Source organism: Pteropus alecto, unplaced genomic scaffold (genome assembly GCF_000325575.1).
Source record: "Pteropus alecto unplaced genomic scaffold, ASM32557v1 scaffold10, whole genome shotgun sequence".
Lineage (NCBI taxonomy): Eukaryota > Metazoa > Chordata > Mammalia > Chiroptera > Pteropodidae > Pteropus > Pteropus alecto.
This window is the reverse complement of record NW_006431210.1, coordinates 179755-200116: the sequence shown is the minus strand read 5'-3', so window position 1 is coordinate 200116 and position 20362 is coordinate 179755. Positions and strand designations below refer to the sequence as shown.

At 40.1% G+C, this 20362-nt stretch overlaps 1 pseudogene; it reads left to right on the top strand.

Moving 5' to 3' along the window:
* Positions 1–19567: 19567 nt before the first annotated feature.
* On the top strand, positions 19568–19686 carry LOC112470349 (annotated as a pseudogene).
* Positions 19687–20362: the final 676 nt, after the last annotated feature.

The following is a 20362-nucleotide window of genomic DNA, read 5'->3' as shown; positions in this document are numbered from 1 at the left end:
CTCCTCCCCCTCCTCCCCCTCCTCCCTGCTCTCACCCCTCCCCCACCCGGGCCCGGTCCCACCCACCCGCGCTCCCCTCCCCCTGCACACCTCGGTGGGGGTAGGGGCGCGAGGCGGACCCTGGGGTCCCCGGGAAACCCTGCCCCCTCCCCACCCACATCCCCACCGAGCGCTTCCTCGGACGCCAGGGAAGGGGTCGAGGGGTGTGAATTTTCTCTCAAGTGGTTTGGGACCTGGATCCTGGGCTGGAGAGGGAAAGCCGTTCCGAGAAGGGGGGTTCTGGGAGCGATTGGAACTGTATGGAATAGGGGGCCACGAGAGGAAGTTCTTTCCAATAAGGGCTTTTGGAAGGAGGGGGCGGTGGCAAATTGGTGAAAAAGATGGTAATCTGGTGGCAAGGACTTTGGACTAGAGAATGCAGCGGAACTCCTGAAAGTGATCAGTTTATGGGGGAAAAAGAAATCCCAAAACAGGAGTTTCCTTTGGGCTTCCCCCTCTGGCAGTTTACCTGCTAGGAACAGAGGTCGGTTGGTTTAGGCACGCCTGGGGGGGGAAAAAAACCAAACTAGAAATTTTCTGCTCAGGCACGTGCAATTTTACAATTTTAGTCACTTATAGAAAGTGGTGGAGTTTTATAAAAGTGATATAAAGGATTTCATGACAGGTAAAAACCAACGTGTAACAGGTTTACAAGTGTGAGAAATCACGGGGAATAGACCCTATGCTACTGAATTAGACTGGATTTAGACAGACAGTCTGATGTTTGGAAATTGGATTAAAAGTTTTGGGGACTCTTGTATCTTCTTCAGCCACAATATAAATGCTATTCAAATAATCGTTTTAAAATAATCCCTCGGAAATTCTGAATTGTTCCTTATTCAGTATTTTTTCCAAGATTAATTTTTTTAAGGTTAAGCCATCAAATAACGATTTAGTTTCTTATTTTTCATTTCAGTTGAAGGTATTTAAAGAGACATGCAATGCCACATGTACAAGGTCTGGTACTCTAAGGAGATCGCCCAGTCAAATTTCCGTGGGCCACTCTAAATTATCTCATTCAAATTGCCATCCTTTCCCATGGCAACAGTGGCTTCAGTTACCACAAGACAACACAAGATATAAAGCCCATGATATATCCACTAACCAAGAAAACAAGCATTCTTACCACTCCCCTAAACCCTTTCTAACCATCGACATGAAACTCCCAACTTTATCGAGACTCATAAAATAATTGTGCATGTTGCTTGCTCAATACTTACCAGGAAACCTGTATACAAGGAATTATCATAGAATCAAGGAGTCCAATTGCTGGAAAAAACCTATAGGTCATCATTTCAGCCTCCAGCTTCGTATCTGCAGACAGAGCTATCTCTCAGTTGCTCAAATACATTAAAATGTTGAAAAGATTCCCAGACATAAGTGTTTGGTTTCAAGAGTCCTGGTAGAGCATATAAAAATAATGACGTTCCCTGCTGTACACTATTTGAAAACAAAACAAAATCCATAAAACCAGGTTGTATACTTTTTGTATTTCTGATGAAAAATATATAAATTCAAGAGAAAACAAGAAACATGAAATAAACTCATTTGGGATGAAAGAAATCTAAAGACAGTTATTAAAATCGGGACTTCCTCTTACAAAAATCTGGTTTTCTGATACTTTAAAATATGAGTCTACGCTATGAGTATAACCAGTAAAAAGTCATATATAGGATGAGAACTGGCTGAGAACACAGGAAAATAAACGGTTTGATTTGCTGATGTGACTAGGACGGTGGGTGAATTTTTTTCTTTCATTTTGGCTTACATAAATTGTAAACTTGGATACCAACTACAATATTTCTTTTAAAAAACGGAATATGCTAATTTGTGTGTCATTGTTGATGCTTGGGTTGGACTCGTCCCTGGGGAAATCATATAATCGAAGGTCTCCTTTATAGGGAAGTGCTTTTCTAACCACCCACCGCTCTGGAGGGACACTAGCCCTATTTTGTGTACTAGCCTTCCTTATCTCTAACCCTGGTTAGTGCTATACAGTTTGGGAATGACCACTGAGGGGGAATAAAAACGTCAAAATGTTTAGGAAAGAATCCACTACTCTCAAAAGACTAATCTTTATGTTAGATTATTTTAAATATATTGTTGTCTCAGTCATAAAAAAAAAAAAAATTCATTCACAACCTTTCAGCTCTTCTACTTATTAACTATGCGGCCTAAGGAGCTAAATTGATCTCTCTGAGCCTCAGATCCTCATCTAGAAAGGGCAAGAATACCTGCACTGTACTGACTGGCAGAATTGTTAGAAGAATCAAATGTGTACCTATAATAAAGATGGTTTATTAACTGTTATACAAAGTAAATTATTAATAATCCCACCCGATCCTACTTCTCAGGAATTTTGTTAGGACACGGGGTCTTTGTGACTTAGAATGGATCACAGGTATCAGAAACCTCCCAGGAGAAAGAGAATCAAGGAATCATAGGATTTTATTTACTATAAGGTATCTAAGATATGTTTGAGTTCAAACTCCTCGTGTTACAGATAAAGAAATTAAAGCAAAGAAAGCCAGTATGTCTTGTCCAAGGTCATTCAGTAAATAAGTGGCAAAATTGTGGCTATGGCCCATGTTGCCTACAGATGATTTTGTCAATTCTGGCAATATTGGGGGAGATGGGGAGGATCCTCAATTATATTATAAAAAGATATATTAAATAGTAAAAAACTGATTTACAAAAAGATACTAACAATCAAGACAGGAAAATAGAAAAATGGAAACAAGGGAATCACTGATTTTATCATATTTACTTGAACCAATTAATTACCCCTATTGAAGTTTTCTACTCTCCATTCTTAGAATAATCATCATTTATTTACATTATTTAAGAATATATTTTAAATATGTAACGCATTCTCATGCTGTATTCTCCTAAGGATATCGAAGGGTATGCCACGAAAATATCCCTCTGCTTCTCCCCCAGCTCCGTGGTAGTCTATACATTTGGAAGCAAATGCATACAGATACGTGGGGATGCTTTGATTGGAATGCTCAATTTACATTTAAAAGATGCATCCGGTCACAGAAGCCCAAATGGTGCAACACTGTGATAGCTGTGGGCTTTGAGAAAGTGAGCTTCAATTTTTACTAATACTTATTCCTGATTCTCTGAATAATCCCACTCTCTTCTTCAAGCCATTTTAGAGTATCAAGCACTTTTAAGTAGAAGCACTTGAAGATCAAGGTGCTAACTGATCCCTGGGAGGTGAAATGATACAGTTGATTCAAAACAAAGAGACCCAGTCTCACTTTTGAGCACTGGTATTTTTGGCTTGTTGCTTACACTGAACTCCAAATATTTCATAAAGGCGGCCATTCTCATTGGCCAATTTCACACCCAAAGAATGTCAAGCAAATTAACATTTCTTAATATGGGTTTTAAAACTTACCTTATAGCTGGATAGAAAGGATTTCTTTTATCTCTCAAAAGAAAAAAAAAATCTTATTTTTGGAATTGTAAAAGAATTTCTGTAAAGCCTTTCTGAAAAGATGGACGCACTGCAGGTGTCAGTCCACTTGTATTTTATGATGCTCCTTTGCCTAAAAATAAGGTTCCCAAAGAAGGGTCAATTCCACAAAGCCTAATGATCTGGGTTTTTTAATCTGTACATCAGGTTACTTTTCCATAGGCTTAAAAAAAAAAAAAAACAAATAACAAAAAACACCAATCTCTTTGAAGGACTCTAAGCATTGTCAGACTTTATTGGTCCTGAATTTTTCTATCACAGGAAGCTAGGACAAGAGCTAAATTATTTTTTCTACCACATGGAGGCATTGAACAACCATGAGATTTTCAAAATTTACCAAGACTTAATAAGAGTCTAATGCTTTCTCAGGCATGGGCAAAAAAGTTTGATGTCGACAAATGAATAGTGCTTAGTATGAAAGCATTCTTCTCAGTTTATAATTTAGGATCTCCTCCTAGGGCCTACTCTCTAAACAAACTAGCCTTCTTCAACCTCCTATACGTTAATAACACAAGGACAGACTATATTGGAACATACTGGATTGCAGTGTGAGCAGTTTGGTTCATTAGTCTCTGAAACCTTTCTTGAACTTAACACTTTTTCAGTTTACTGAAATTTGGAGGAATGAAATAGTAGGGAAAAATTAATGTCACACTTTTAATTCTCAACTGTAAAACATTTTTTAAAACGTCAGCTTCTTCATAGGTCCATGGTATGGCAAATCTATAGTTAAGGATCCAGTTTTGAACCCGAACTTTATCTCAATAATTGCAAACCCCAGAGGCAATTAGCAGCAAAGATAGCAATCTTGACTTGTGAAGCCTACCTGACGAGTTTTGTCTTTGCAGCAGACAGTACTCATGTCTCAGCCCCAAATCAGTTCATCAACAAATATTTATTAATTGACATATGTGCGCTAAGCACAGTGCTAGGTGTTGTGGCAGATCTAAAGAAGTCTAAGAGGTTCTCTCTGGCCTCCAGCATGGGCTAGGGGAGAAGGGATCATATAATCTAGAAGGGCAAGTAGGACTTGGGAGGATAGAGAGGCATGCCCAGATATTGAAATGGCATTTAAAAAGATACGGGGAAACATCGGACTCAATATTTTATTACTCAAATATAAATATATATCATATAAAATATTTTACATTAAAAACTGAAAGAAACTGGTCTTTATTCTTCAAAAATGTCACTAGCATGAAAGACAAAGAAAAATTGAAATTCCAGATTAGAGGAGACTAAAAGCCTGAGAACTGAAGGGTAATATATGATCCTGGACCACATCTTATACAGGATGGGCAAAAAATTATAAAGACTATAATTAGATCAAGTGAAAATATAAGAGCATGGAAGTTAGATTAGATAAAAGTATTACACCTATGTTAAATTTCCTGAAGTTGATAACCGTACTAAGGATATTCTTATTTTTAGGAAATACACACTGACACATTACAGAATAAAGATTCATGATGTCTGAAAATGATTTAAATAGCTCAGAAAAATAAACTACAATATATGTTTGGGGGGCAAGGGAGGGAGAGAGAAACAAAAGTGCCCAAATGTTACAATTTGGTAAATCTGGATAAATGGTATACCTATGTTCTCTGTTATTCTCGTGACTTTCCCGTAAATTTGGAGGGGGAAAAAAAAATGTAGTTTACCTCAGAGGAAATGAAATGGAATGAAGGAGAGATTGCTAACTCATTACACATCTCTCTATTGTTTCACTTCTTAAAGTAAGTTGTGCATTACTTTAGTTCCTTTAAAAAGTCTAACCACTAAATCTTTAAAGAACAAAAATATATATGGAAGCCGAAAAACTCAGGAAGTGATTGGGGAGACCATGAATACACTAATTTGGCTGAAGGACTCAGAAAAGCGAGTGGGTGGGTAGAAGGATGAAAGTAGGTACCTGGAGTTTGCAGCGGGGCTTCCACAGTAAACTAAGAATCCTGGATTTCATTAGAGGATGAAAGGTACAAGGGAAAGACATTAGAGGCATTTTAGCCTGAGGGTATTTTAAGAAGATTAGTTTGACAGAAAAGCCAGAAAGGAAAGAAAGAAGTCAAGGAAACCAGGAGGAAGCCATTGAGGAGTCTAGGCTTAGGGAAGCAGCTCCTAATTCCTAATTCTCTGCGCTTATTTTAATTAATCACTGTTAAATGCGGAAGCTCTGGGAATTTAAGTCCCGTGGTAGCACAGAGTCTATCTGCTTAGAGCTATTTTAGAACAATGCTTGGCACTTAGTAGGCATGCAATTAAAAAATTAACAAAGGTAGGGAATGAAAACCGTCCTTGTCTGTAATTGTCCCGCTTTCTTTTTCCCACCTCTTCTGATCATCAATCACAGATGCATGATTACACCATCAAGCCATTGACAAGGGATGCGCGGGGCCTGGGTTGCTGTTCCCAGGGAAGCATGAGTGATCCCAGGATGAGGCCTGAAGGACACCCCACCCCCCAGTGTGGAAAGGGATCCCCGCCTTGACATCAGAGTTATAGAATGCCACGCTGGGAGAGCTCTAGAGAGCATCAAACCTACCCTGTTCTATTGACAGATATGAAAGCCGAGTTCCAGAGAAGCAAGATGAGTTTTCTGAGATTAGGCCTCAGAACTAAGACCTTTCCCTTGGAAAAATCAACGTGGACTCTGGGGACTTGAGGAATCCATCTCTTCACATCTCAAACATGGAGCAGCAGCCAGGGACTACAGAAGCCAGAGGGAACCTCCGTGGAGGCAAAGATGCTCTTCTATCTACCCAGCACTGCTTTCCATGGAGCTGGACTCTATCATAATCTTTGATCTCCCCTCGGCAGGGGTCATTAGTTTGGGCGCAGATTCACTACATATGTGCATGTGTGCGGGCACGCGCGCACGCGTGCACACACACACACACACACACACACACTCCTTGGTTCCTGAGTTACATCTACTAACTTGAAAGCAATCCTAAACCTCAGAGTAAGGTGAAGACAGATATTTGCCCAATGTGGCTGTGAGAGTAGAAACAAAGATTCCTATACTCCCTTCTTCATTCCTGACCTCTGTCACCTTAAGTCTTTTTAGATCTCGGTGAAATAGGAAAAGAGGAAAATGCAGTAGAGAAACAGGTGGGGCACTTTGACAAGTCCTTCAACCTGCTGAGTCTTTATTGTCGCATGTGTAAAATCTGACTTTATGAGATTTTTGAAGGTTAAATGAGAAATGTCTGTAAAATGCTTAGTCCAGTGCCTGGCATGGCCTACGTGCCCAATAAATGGTAGCTATCATCAGCTGAACTTAACATGTTATCCTGGTTTAATGTATTTTTCAAGATTTAATTCAGTGACCTCGGACTTTCTTTGGTTGTTCCAGAGTTAATAAATTAGAAGTGTGCATGCAGCCAAACCTCACATATACTATTTTGTGTTGTTTCCTGTCAGTTGTAAAATTGTAAGAAAAAGCAGAGGATCCCTGCTCTATTCCAGCTTTAGCCCAATGCCAAATTATGGAACTGAGTAACCACCTGTTGACTGATTGCTACGGTGACAAGAGCCTCTGAAAGAGCATGAACAAACAGGTAAGTCAGAAAACATCTGGGTTTTACCCAGAAATGTTCCTCTCTAAATGAGTGAGTCAGAAGGGCCCAAGTTCGTGATGCTTCCACTTAAATTGTCTGGAAAACTGTCAGGTGAAGGTTCATTTCAGAGGATTTGTGTCTCTCACACGGAATTCTCTTTCTCTCTAGATGGAATGTTAGTTCAGACTCTTAAAAGTGTTAAATCAAGAGATCCTAAAGAAAACTGGCTGTGGGCAAGGTGAGATTTTCAAAGAAGTTTAAAACACAAGGACTTTCTCTGGGCAATTTGTCAATCACAACACGGGCGAGCGTGAAAAATGTTGGTGAGAATGTTTAGGCTCCTTAAAGTGATTATTTTTCCCTATAAGATTTGCACTTTGGAATCCCAACACAATAGAACTATTATAATCAGCACTTTTTGTTTGAAAAAGTCATGTTCTGCAGCATCTGCTCGGGTTCTTATGGCCACTCTAGGGGAAAGATTTAGAACTGTATAATTTGGGGAAATATTTCTTCTCTTCTTAGATTTCAATATTTTAATTATATTTAGGGGTTGAGAGTCAACTTTTCTTTGAAAACAGATTTTTTAAATATAATTATATAAAGATTTATATTCAGAAACACTCAAATAGTGAAAAAGCCACTTATCCACAGCTCTGGGTCACTCCTTGGCACTACTGTGTCCTTGAATGATATAAGCAAGGAGATTAGAAGGATCCTTCTAATGCTGAGTTTTACATTCCAATATTTAGAGTTTACTTAGTTCCAGTTGTGTCTTAAAATAAGTTTTTTTTGGGGGAGGGTGTTGGCCTAAGAGGTATATATTTAAGATGTTATTTTTGGAAACTGCTAGAGAATGAAATGAAAACTTGTGATTTTCCTTGAACTTGGCATGAATAAAATATTTTATGAACCTGGAGGTGAATACATTTACTCTGCTCAAACTTTCTCACTTGGAAATGAATGGTTTAGAGCAGAGCCCAAAATAGGGAATTCAAATTCTATAGATTTGCCTCAGCTCTGTCTCTGCTTATGTATCAATCTTTACCAAAATTATCAACCATCCCCTTCTTAAAAACAAAGACAAACAAAAACTCCTAACTTGCTTTGATCTCTAATGTGTTCATATTATAAACACATATTATTATTGATACCATGCCATCATTTATTTATTGCACATTTAGAAAATTTAGATTTGGCCCTTCATAGGAGAGGCTAGAGAGGTTTTCCTTAGAAGTACAGGGTGTTTTGTTTTGTTTTTAATATAGGATTTTTCTATCCTCTTTTTATGAAATATATATGAAACTCCCACTTGTGTAAGATGTAGAAGGCAATGCTGTGCTGTGTCGCCATCATGGACTTGAACACAGTGTTGTGCCATCTCTGGAACAACTTTAAAACACAGCTTATGCTTCTTAAAAAGGCCCCTTTTTGTTTGTTTATATTTTACTGTGAAAAATTTCAAACATTCGGAAAAGTAGAAAGAATAGTACAAGATCCCCATATATCCACCCCATCACCGATATTCAAGAATTGATCATATTTGTCATATTTGCTTTATCTATTGTTTTGCTAATTCATTTAAAATTACAAACATCAAGACAATTTACCCCTAATTCTTTAACATTCTTCTTCAAAATACATACCATTATCACACCTGACAAAACTAGCAGAAGATCCTCGGTATTGTCTAAATATTCCATACATATTCAATTCTCTAATTTTCTTTGAGGTTCAAATCACTATTCTAATCAAGACCTTCTCCCACCATTTTTTTTTGTTTTTGTTTTTGTTTTTTTTTTTACAGTGGCACTGGCTTATTGAAGAGACATGCCAATTTGTATTGCAGAATGTCCCATCTTCTGGATTTGCTTGATTGTTTTTCCTTGTCGTACCATTTAACATGACCCCTCTATCCTTTCTAGGTCCTGAACATTTGAGGTTTCATAGAAAGGAGTTATTCATTTCAGTTAAACATTTCGGGCAAGACGGTCAAGTCATAGGTATACTTTGTACTTCCCCTTGCATCACAACAGGAGGCAATGACTTCTTGTCCCTTGAAAGGCACCTTTTGAGAAGCAGAAACATTTGCCATTTCTCATTTCTCTTAAAAGACATCACCGGACCTGAAGCCAGAAATGCAAATGTCATTTAACCTCTCTGATCCTCAGTTTTCTTGTGAGAGACAAAACCAGTACTTACCTCTGCAACTTCACAGGATTGTAGTAAGGACCATAAGAGAACATAACAGTAACACCACTAATAACTACCATTTATTGGGCAATCACTATGTCAAGTGCTATGCAGAGCTTTCCATTCACTATTTCCGTTAATCCTTGCACTAACCATGAGAGACAGGTACCACTATTATCATCTCCATTGCACAGATGAAGAAACTGAGACACAGAGAGTTTAAGCAATTTGGTTCAAGTCAAACATCTGGTTAAGAGGGGGGAGGTGGGATGTAAACACAACCAGCGCGACTACAGAGCCTGTGCAAGAAATCGTGTAATACCGTACAAAAGTGAGGTATTGACACAAAAATACCAGTTGTTGTGTTAGGGGATCGAGAGGATGGTGTTTTGTTTTTGTTTTTTCCTTTCTATTTTTCAGACTTGCACTGATGTTATTCTATTACTTTAATAACCACGAAATGAATAGGCATTTACAGGGGAAGACATGCATTATGGATATAAAATAACAATCAGAATCATTTATTACTTACCTGCTCTAGTGGTACTGACAACAGAATAAAAGAAATCACATCAACAATAATAAAAAACTTTGCCTAGAGGGAAATAGACATATGAAGTGACACCATAAACAGATATTCGGTATTTTCTTCTCCACAATTCTACTCCTTTTGTCCTGTTTATTTGACATATAGCTCACTTCATAAAAAATGTTTAAATATTGATTTCCAAATAGCTTCACTTGGTCCTAAAGCAATATTAACAGACTGTGTGGTTTCTGAAAGGATCTATTCTGCTGTTTCTGTAAGTAAAAAAAGAAAAAGTTTTTGTTTTTCTCCAGGATTTTTAAATCAAGAAAATTAGTTTGTCAATTATACCTTAACATGATGACCATGAGATTTCTTTTTAAAGGTGTGGTTAGGACAAAGAAGCGTGGCTGTCACCGGGTCCTCTGGGTTAAACCTTTCAGATGAGCATCTGTCCCCTCCAAGGTGTGAAATCATACTTGGTGAATGGCATCTAAACCCCCAGAATTCTCAGCCAGAGCCATCACATTTTATGTCCACACAGAGTCAAAATAGCTGTGAATACCGTGTGCATTCCTCAGAAAATATTTGCTACTGATGTCACTAGGTTTATTCCCCTGCCTTTCCAGTCCGCTTTAAATTCAGAAATACAAAATGTTTAATTTGCTAACTGTAATAACCCTAACTTTTAAAGTACTTATTAAAACTTATATAAAAGCCAGTAAGATCTTTGAAATAGGTTTAAAAGCATATACATCGATCCAATGTGGGGGAGGGACATCAAAATCTCAGTGAGCTGTGGTAAAGTAATTATATCACAAAATTGAAAAATTATAATGATCTTTTATCATGCCTGATAGTTATATATATAAAAAAAAAATGGTTTCTTGAAAATTTCCCATAGCCTATTTCCATTTTAAAGCTCCTAAAGATGATTTGGAATAGGGGGTCAGACAGCATTATTAATTATTAAAGGACAGAATGTGATGCTTGCTTTCTATGTCCTAAGTATTCTACCTGTCTTATTTCACATAATCTTTACAACAGCCCTTTAAGGTAGCTGCATTTATTATCCCCAATTTACAGATGAGAAAATTTAAGGTTAGAGAGAGGTTGAACAGAGTAACACAGCTGTTGGATGACAGAGCCAGAATTCAAACTCAGGACTGACTCCAGAGCCCAACCTCCCAGCTGCCCATGAATGACAATAATGACTACCATTTTCATCAGCTGGATTTCAAATCCCAAGAATATGCAAACTCATAACTTAGTAGAATGCCTTGTGCTGAACCTAGAACAACTCTACACAAGGCCTTGAGTTGCAAAATGCAGCTTCACAACCTGGGACTCAGACTCGAATTTCCTGCCCCAGAAGCAGAAGAGGACTCACCATCCCTCGGGGGAGCCCCTCTCCTCCCCACCCTCCCGGCAGCCTGTGGGTGTTCTCGTGTCTGCAGCTGCTCTGGCATCCCTTCCCTTTCCACCTTCCCCTCATATCTCTGGCAGGCAGTGTGTCTTCTTTCCCATCCTCTTGGGTTTCACCCAGCAGCCAATCAATAAATATTTGTTGAATGAATAAGTGAATGAATGATTGAATGAATAAACAGTTGTCAAACCAGCCACAGATGGAAAAGTACACAGAGGTGCATAAATATTAAGTGGTTTGCCTGAAACAGCCTCAGCCTGACCAGAGTATAAATTTCATCAAACTTCATGTTAAGTTGGGGAACATTTATTTATTCTGTATTAGATATCATATTATTTCCTTCACATTTCATACTTGGTTGCTTCAATATTATTCAACACTTTACTTTTTGTGTTATTAGGTCCAGTCATTTACTCTCTAATCCTTGTTTTCGCAGCTATAAAATGATGCTAGTAAGTCATACCTCACAGGTTGTCCTAAGGATCAAATAAGGTCATGTGGAGTGGTGCTCTGTACACCGTACAGTGCCTTCTGATGCTGTTATCATCATGCCTTTATTGGCACTCTGCTATTTGTATCCTCTGTGCATCTGGTTGTGGGGACCTAGATGCATTGCTCAAGAAGAATAGTGTTGCAGAAAATCTTCAGGGATCCCTGATACCACTCATCAGAACAAAACAAACGACTGCCAGAGAAGGATTTTTACGAAACCGGGTTTCATGGTGGATCTGGGGAGCAAGAAAGGCCAGCAGCCAGGCCACACCTTGAGAGAATCAAAGGCCCCTGTAAGCCCCAGACCTTGAGAGAAGCAAAGGCCCCTGTAAGCCCCAGAAACCCTTGGACTCTCCTTGCTCTTCCTGTCTCAACCTCAGTCATAACCACTCTTCAGTCAACAGCCTGTCTAGACTGACAGCCAACAAGCAGATTGTAAAATTAATCTATGCAATCACCCTGGAGACGGTCGTTACTAAGAAAAATGCTGGGCTTGAGCCCTAGCACCTGTCTAGGTGGGCACGGTCCAGTATTCACCAGGAAGCAGAGTCTCATCTTCCCCTCCCCATCCATCCTCAACTGGGGCAGAAAAGGGGAAAACCGAACTCAGGGAAACTGTTTTGATCCATCCTAACTTGTTTGTCCTCCTTGTTGGGATTTCCCTGAGCAAGTAAGACAATTAGCTCAGGAAGCCGTATTCCTCCAACGTTAGGATCTTAGAGAATTGACACACTGAGCCAGAAAGTTTGTCAATAAATGGGGCCTCTCAGGGTCTCTTTAATGTCCCTCCTTCTCTCTCCTCCCAGTCACCACCCTCCCCTTCCATCTGTGTAGGAGGAAACCCTTTGAAGTGTCTGCGAAACAAACAAAAAACCACTTTCTTCTTTTCTTCCTCCGAGGTTCTTTACACTAAATTTGAAAACTGAAATCTTCACAGAAAATTGTTTTGGTGGGTTCAGGAAAATAAATTTTAATTCTCAGCCCCCAAGCAAACATTTCAACCAAAGATCCCTTACGTTTTTTAAAAAGTGCAAAGTAAATTTCTTCAGTAAAGAAAGACTTAGTATTTTCCTGGGCCTTCTTGCAAACAGAGGCCCCTTAGACAATATTTACATCTACGTGTGGGTGAGTCGAGACTGTGCTTGGGGCAGCTGGAATAAGAGAGGCATTGATGGATTCCAGTAAGGCTGGCGGATATTGACAAGCAAGTGTGGTATAACCTGGGGAGCGAGCACTGGGTTTGTGAAAAATGTCTGACAGTCATCGAGCACACGTGTGGACCAGGCACCATGCTAAATGCTCTACAGATGCCATCTTCTCGTTTTATCTTCATAACCACCCCGTGAGGTAGAAACTAATATTCCTGGCTTACAGATGAGGAAACTGAGACACAGAAAAGTAGGAGATCTAAAGTCAACCAGCCTTAGAGCCGGGATCCTAACACAGACCCCTGCAGCTGCTGTGAGGTCTGTAGACCAGCAGCGTAGTCGCTGCTTCATATCTGCACAAGACACCACGGCAGTCAGTGGACAGACACATTCTAGTGCTGCTCGTTGTCTCTAAGGACGTTGCTGCCCTGAGCACAGGTTCTCATTCTGACCCTCATGGGACCCTGTCTTTTTTAACTTTTGGTGGTTTAGTTGCTCTATAAAAATGAAGATGGCTGAAGATCATTGCTGAGAATCCCATGGAACTTAGCAGCAGCTTTCTAAATGTCCCTATAGGGCTTTTTTGAAGTTGCAGTAAACTGCACTTCATAAATGGTAGCAATGATTTAAAATCGGTTTTCAAAAAAGTTTCTCTTGAGTGATCATTAGAAGTACTACCCACTCAGTATAGGAAATTTGGAAAATGAAGAAAAGATAAAGAAAACATAAAAACTCTCCCATAAATCCACTATCCTGAGATAACCGTGGAAACATTTAGTTGCATTTCCTTCCAGTATTTTCTCCACACATATGTGCATGTATATAAATATATTATTTTTTACCAAATAGGGATCATTCTGTATGTATACATTTGCATCCTGAATATTTTTTTCTCTTCACATTTACATGATGAGCATTTTTAAAACACTCGAAACCAGTGCATACACAAGCTGCTTCCCGGGGCTTACTCTCAGGATCAGAAAGTTCTTTTTATCTAATTTTAATTCCTTTAACTTTAATTTAAGAATTCAGATCAGAACTGACCTGTGTCTGAGTATTTTAGTGGTAGACCCAATGCATTCAGAGAGAGAACCTCCTGGGGGACTGACAGCAGGCCCAGGAGACCCCAGAGAGGTGGGCCAGTGGTTTTAGGGCCCTGCACAAGACCCACGTTTGTTCTGGGCATCACAGCCCCTTTCACCTTTGTAAGACAGAATGAAAACTTTACCTATGGGGCATAGGCTGAAAGGGGGCGTTTCAACTGTGCAAGCTCCTTTAAAGTAGGAATTGTCTGGTTTTTGGTTTTGCTTTTGTTTTTACGTCTCTGCACCTCAAAGCTCAGAACTGTACCTGACACATAGTAGGTATGCAATACATTTGATGGATGAATGAATGGATCAATAACTGAGTGAATGAGTGAATGAATGAATAATGTGGAGACAGTGGGCAGCTGCCTAATGATATAAGTCAGACATCTCCTTCCTCTCCCACCTAGACCCCAAACATCTCCTCTGGTGAGTCAAGTTCTACCATGAGATAATTTCTTTGCAGCAGTCTTCAGAGGGCCAATTTTCAAAAATGAACCTCCCATGGGAGGGCTACCTGTTTCATTTAATAGCTTTTGCAGATATGCTGAGGCTGGGTTTTCAGAGAAGAGTCTTCCTATAGTTTGCTACAGTCATTAACATTCTAGATCAACCAGCCTCATGAGCGAAGTTCTTTGTCCTTTAGAATATTCATAAATCGTGTCCCCATCAAGGATGTTTTCTCTAGGAGCAAGGACACTTGTCTTTAAAAACTCAAGGAATAGAGAATAGAGAGGCCAATGGAATCTTCCCACTGAAAGGTCTTTAGTGACATTGTTTGCCTGGCATGGATGAAATAATCTGAAATGACAAAGAGTGTGACCCTCACAACTTAGAGACTTCTTTTGGAGCAGAACTGGGCAGGGCAAAGGGCCCGCCTGAACAGAAAGGTAGCTCAGTAAACTTGGGCTTGCTTCAGGTCATGTCTTTACAGAGAAATCTTTTCTTATTCAGCTCTTTAGTTGGCAACCCAGAGGAAGAAAGAGAGGGATCTAACACTTCTCACAACCTTCAGCTACCTTCCTAGAGCAACTGTCATCATCTCTCACCTGGCTTCCTGCAGTGACCTCCGAACTAGTCTCCCTTCTTCCACCTGTGGCGTCCTACTGTTCTGTATCTACAAATCACAAGTCAGATCAGGTCACTCATCTGCTCAAAACCTCCCAGTGGCTTTCCAGCTCTGAGCAAAATCTAAATCTGTAAGGTTCTATATGAACTGGCATTCCCTGACACCTTTCTCATTACATCTCCTGTTACTTCTCCCTTTGCTTACTCTACTCCAGCCACACTGATGTTCTAGCTGTTCCTTAAATGCACCAAGGACACTTCTGCCTCAGGGCCTTTGCCCTTGCTGATCCCTCTGCCAGAACAGATGCATGCTGCTCCCATCTCCAGCCTCCCCATCACCCCACTGCCCTGGCCCCCAATCTAGCTACTTGCCTCACTCCCTCACTTCCTTCCTTCCGGTCTCTGCTCAAATGTCACCTTGGCCTCCCCTAACTGGCTCATCTAAAATAGTAACACATTCCCCCACAAAAACAAAACAAAACAAAACAAAGCCCTGCCCCCACTTAACCTCTAACCCTGCCTTATTTTTCTTCATAGCATATCTCATACATGGTATTCTATATATTTGTTTATATCCTTCCTAACTCAAATAAAAGCTTTATGTGAACAAGGATGCTTGTTTAGTTTCATTCACTGCTGCTGTCAAGTCCTTAGAACACTGCCTGGATCCTAATTTATTTTTTAAAAAGTGAATATTGAGTGAATCCTAAAGAACAACAATAGTATAATTCATTTTAATTTTTTTTTTTACAGTTCCATTACCATTCTTCCCTCTCTATTATTATTATTATTGTTTTTATCACAGGTCTTTTCATTTCAAAGGAAAATCTAAACTCAGAATGACTAGGCAACTGTAAACCGGTTCAGAAATGTAATAAAACATGTAATGATTTTTTCATTTGCTCCACAAACAAGACTATGTAATAGCTGGGATCTGATTCTGCCTCTTGTTCCCGAATTTGCTGCTTTCTTTTAAGGAGGGTTAAATATCATAAGTGTGTGTGTGTGTGTGTGTGTGTATGAGAGAACATTTGGCATTTGTTTTTTCAGGTTTAGACACTGAACTTCGGGACAGGTTACAAGGATCTAAAGGTTAAATGCCAGGGTTCGAAACATTCAGGGACTGGAGAGACGGCTTTTCTTGACTTTTAAAAAGTTATCTGGAACTCCATAATTTCATGTAAAACTCAACAGAACAGTTTTCAGTTTAAGTTATTTCAGCTTACTTAAAAAAAATTGTCTAACTTCAACGACAATGCAACAAGTTCCTTTATATCATTATATTTATTAAGTATATATTTGAATGAATGACAACTGTCAAGCTACATGCCAAGAAGGAGGGAAGGCATTTCATGAACTGTACACATTCTGAATGTTATGCCTCTGAAATGACCCTTTACAACCTCAGTCAAGCCTCTACCTCAGTATTTCTCAAAATGTACTGTGCAGAAGAATCACCTGGGGAATCTGGTTGAAAGTGTTGACTCCCAGGCCCCACCTGCAGAGATCCTGACTCATTACAATTGAGGAGAGTCCGACAGCTGCCTTGTAAAGCCAGTACCCTGGGACTGTGTGACAAAGCCACCTGGGGAACACAGCTAGATCATAAACCACCTGCAGGCAAGAACCACACCCATTCTAAATCACAGACATCTGCACAGGGAGATGGCTCCTTAAAGGTTTGGGCATTGAGACAGTTCTCTCTCTTGGAATGTAATAAAGGAACCTCCCTAAAAAAGAGGACAGATAAGGAGAAGCAGACACCCAGAGATACTGCACTTGATAGAGACTGACTCGGAAGCACCCAACATTTCACAAGTTCTCCTTTTTTTATTATCAGCCTCAAAAGTTAATTCTTTTTAATCTTGTCAAAATAAGTTTTAGGATGATTGATTCATAAAGATACCTCCTTTTAAAATTGGAGACTCCCTCGGACTACCCAACCAATAGCAATGGCCCCTCTGGACCCATTACAGTTTCTTACTGCTCATTTCAGGTATTAGAACAGTGACTAGGAAGATGAGGGTGGTCCCTCCATCAGAGAGGTTGAGTGGCTGATCTTACAGGATTGTGGGGAAACCCTGTAATGCCAGCTCATACACCCCCGGAACTGTTAGTGAAAAATCATTCTATTAACAGTTGTGATGGGGATGGTACAATGTTTATGTTGGCCCTCCCCACCCCCCGCCACCCCATCATTAATCCTATTCTCCATTTTCACTGTTTTAAAAATGTGCAAATCATGCATGTACACTGTGAATGAAAAAGGGGCTCTGTGATATATCTGACAAGTTCAAGTGACTGAAAGTACTCTCACAGGGTGATCTGATCATAAATTTCTAATTGGGCAGGTCCTGGTTGGTAGTCACACCTCAGACCTATAACTTTTTAAGTAAAAGATTTATCTTTGCCTTAAGCAAGCCCTGTCCATTGTTCTTGCTCATCTAGGCTAACTCACTTTTGAAATGCGAGAGTAATTTTTTTCAGACCCCTTGGAGGCATAGCCACCCTCAAGGGAGCAGTAGTCATGTTAACTATCCTGTAATCCAATCACAGAGATTTTCCCTGACTTGCTTCTCCCACCTTCTGTAATCTTCCTTAAAATGCCTCCTTAATCCAAATACATAAAAGAAGCTGCAAAGCTGTCATTCTCAGGAGCATCTGAGATCTTGCTTCTTGGCATGCCATCAGTTGGGCTCGAATAGACTCTCATAAAATTTCTCTACAGGTTTGGCCATTCTTACATCAACAATACTCATTGTTAAAAATGAACTGACCACACAGAAGTACACTACTCCAGGAGAAAAATCTCTTTCAATCTGTTTCCAATTCTAGTTTCACGCCCAAAGCAGCAGCCATGGTTTCTGGGTTGTTGCATATCTTTTCAGATCATTTTCTATGCATTAGAAAAGAATGTCCATTAGGGCCAGGAAGGGGAATAGATGTCCAATTTGCTACCCAGTGCCATTGCCGAACTATTTCAACTCCATTCTCTCCGAAAGACCTAACTGACTTTGGAAGGTTTCGAGAGGCCCCTGGCATCACTCCATGCACCCATCAACCAGCTGCCTTCTTGCTGCTTTACTTTACTCATTGAGTATTTAATCTCCCAGTTTACCGTCTTCCTGTCCATCTGACTCCTGTCCTTGTTCTTGGTAATTTCGACACCCACATTAGGGGTCTCATAGTACTCCAGTCTGTCAGTATCTTGTCCCCCACCCTCACCGCATTACCCACCGCCCCGCTCTCAGCTTTGACGTGGCCGCACTAGTCACTGCACCATGTCAATTTCAAACATTCTGACATCTCCTGTACAACCAGAAAGAGACCTCCTAGCTCAAAGCTTCTCCCAGGGGAGGGAAATGATTAGCTCACACACCCAGCACCCCAACTTCTCTGAGGTAGTTCCCCAGAAGACCGCTCTGTCTTCCCAGTGTTAGAGCTTCGATGGATCAAATCATGCTTTCCTTCACTCTGTTGCTTCTCTTATTTGAACATACTAAGCCCTTTCCCTCTTCCAGGTCTTCGGACTTATTTCCCCTCTGACGAAGAGGGTTTTCTTACAGTTCCCTGCTTAGCTGGATTATTCTCATCCTTCTGTGTCTCTTTAAAATGTCACATTTATAATTTTGATAGGCATTGCCAAATTGTCTTCCAAAACAGAGCTCTACCACCTTGTACCAATGACAGCATATGAGAATTCCTGCTTACCCACATCCAACACTGTAATTTATCAATCCTTTAAATTTACCAATTTGATGAACAAAAATCTGTCTCATCTGACGAGGTGAGTTCTAGCTCCAGTAATTGTGAGAGGGACAGGAGGTATAGCACGTGTGGCCTTTTTTCCTTTCCAGCATTTTCTAGATATGGACCTCCCTGTTCCTCATGGCAACAAAGGTTACCTAGAGCACAACTCAAAGAGTATTGGGTCCAGTTCCCACTCAGAGAGTTTCCTGTGGAGAACCTACGTTTTTCTAGCCAGATTCTCACAGGTTTCCCCGAGGGACAAATTCCAGAGGCAGCCTCTGAGACATGGGGCCTAGTTTTTTGCTGCTCTTCAGTAATCTTGTTGACTACCCATCACTCACTCTTTTCCTTTGCTCTTCTTGTCTCTTTTCCTTGGGATTTTCCATGATTCTTCTGCAAAATTTCACTGTTAGGGGAGACCCTTTCTCTGTTTTTTGGGGGGACTGAGTCCTTCAGTTTCATGAGATTTTGCTGTTCATCTCAACTCAAAATTCCTCACTGATCATGTCACCTCTTGGTGGCATCCCACCCAGGTCCCAACACTGCAACAGGTTTATATGATAGTTATATTTCTTCTGCCACATCAGTGGGATTTAAGTAGGGAAAATGTATAAATACAGATGTTTAGTCAGCCATCATGAACCAAGAAAGGTTGATGTTGACCTTTTAAAATTAGAAGATGTTAAAATTTTCAAGTTAGCCATTTGTACTTAAAGTAGAATAGGGAACATTTAAAAGTGTAATTATGGAGAAGCCTAACCACAGTGAAGTTTTTTTAAGAAAAAAAAAAATTCCAGTCTGTGGCCATGCCACCCTGAACAAGCCTGATCCCGTCTGATCTTGGAAGCTAAGTAGGGTCAGGCCTGGTCAGTGCTTGGATGGGAGACCACCTGGGAAGACCAGGTGCTGTAGGCATAAAAATAGGTGCTGTAGGCATAAAAAAAAAAAGGTTGTAAGCTGTGACCAGGTCCTTGCAATCTGTGAGGTCAATCAAGGGTTGCCTCGCCTAAAAAAAAAAAAAAAAAAAAAAATCCAGATTTAAGATTAAAATGAAATTACTCAGTGGGAATCCTTTTCCGTCCAATTTCCAGATGGATGCCCCACCTGAAACCTTATCTACATTTATTGTCCTCCGGGCCTCACCGTGGGTTCAAAAGTCCCTGGAAGTGCAGGCGCGGAGGATTCCAGGATTAAAAACTCCAGTCCATATTCAGCAAGGAATTCCTGAGTCGTGGTGTAGGGCAAGGAGGTAGACACCTCTGCGGGGAGACTTCTACCAGATTTTTGGCTCCCTGCGAGGCAGGGACTCAGGTTTATTTCTATATCCACAGAATCTACATAGTGCCTGGCATTGAGTAGGTATACAAAACACTCTCAGATTGGGCAACTGAATTTATGCTCAAATTGCAGATTTATGAGCAACATAAATGTTGTTTTAAGCCACTAAGTTTATGATTTTTTAATGCAGTAATAGATAACTAGAATAGATGTATTGAGATTCCATTAGCTTAACATTAGCTTGATTACCAGTAAGCAAATCTCACAGGGAAAAAGATAGGGATTTGGGGAGAGATTTCTAGGCTTCGGGGGC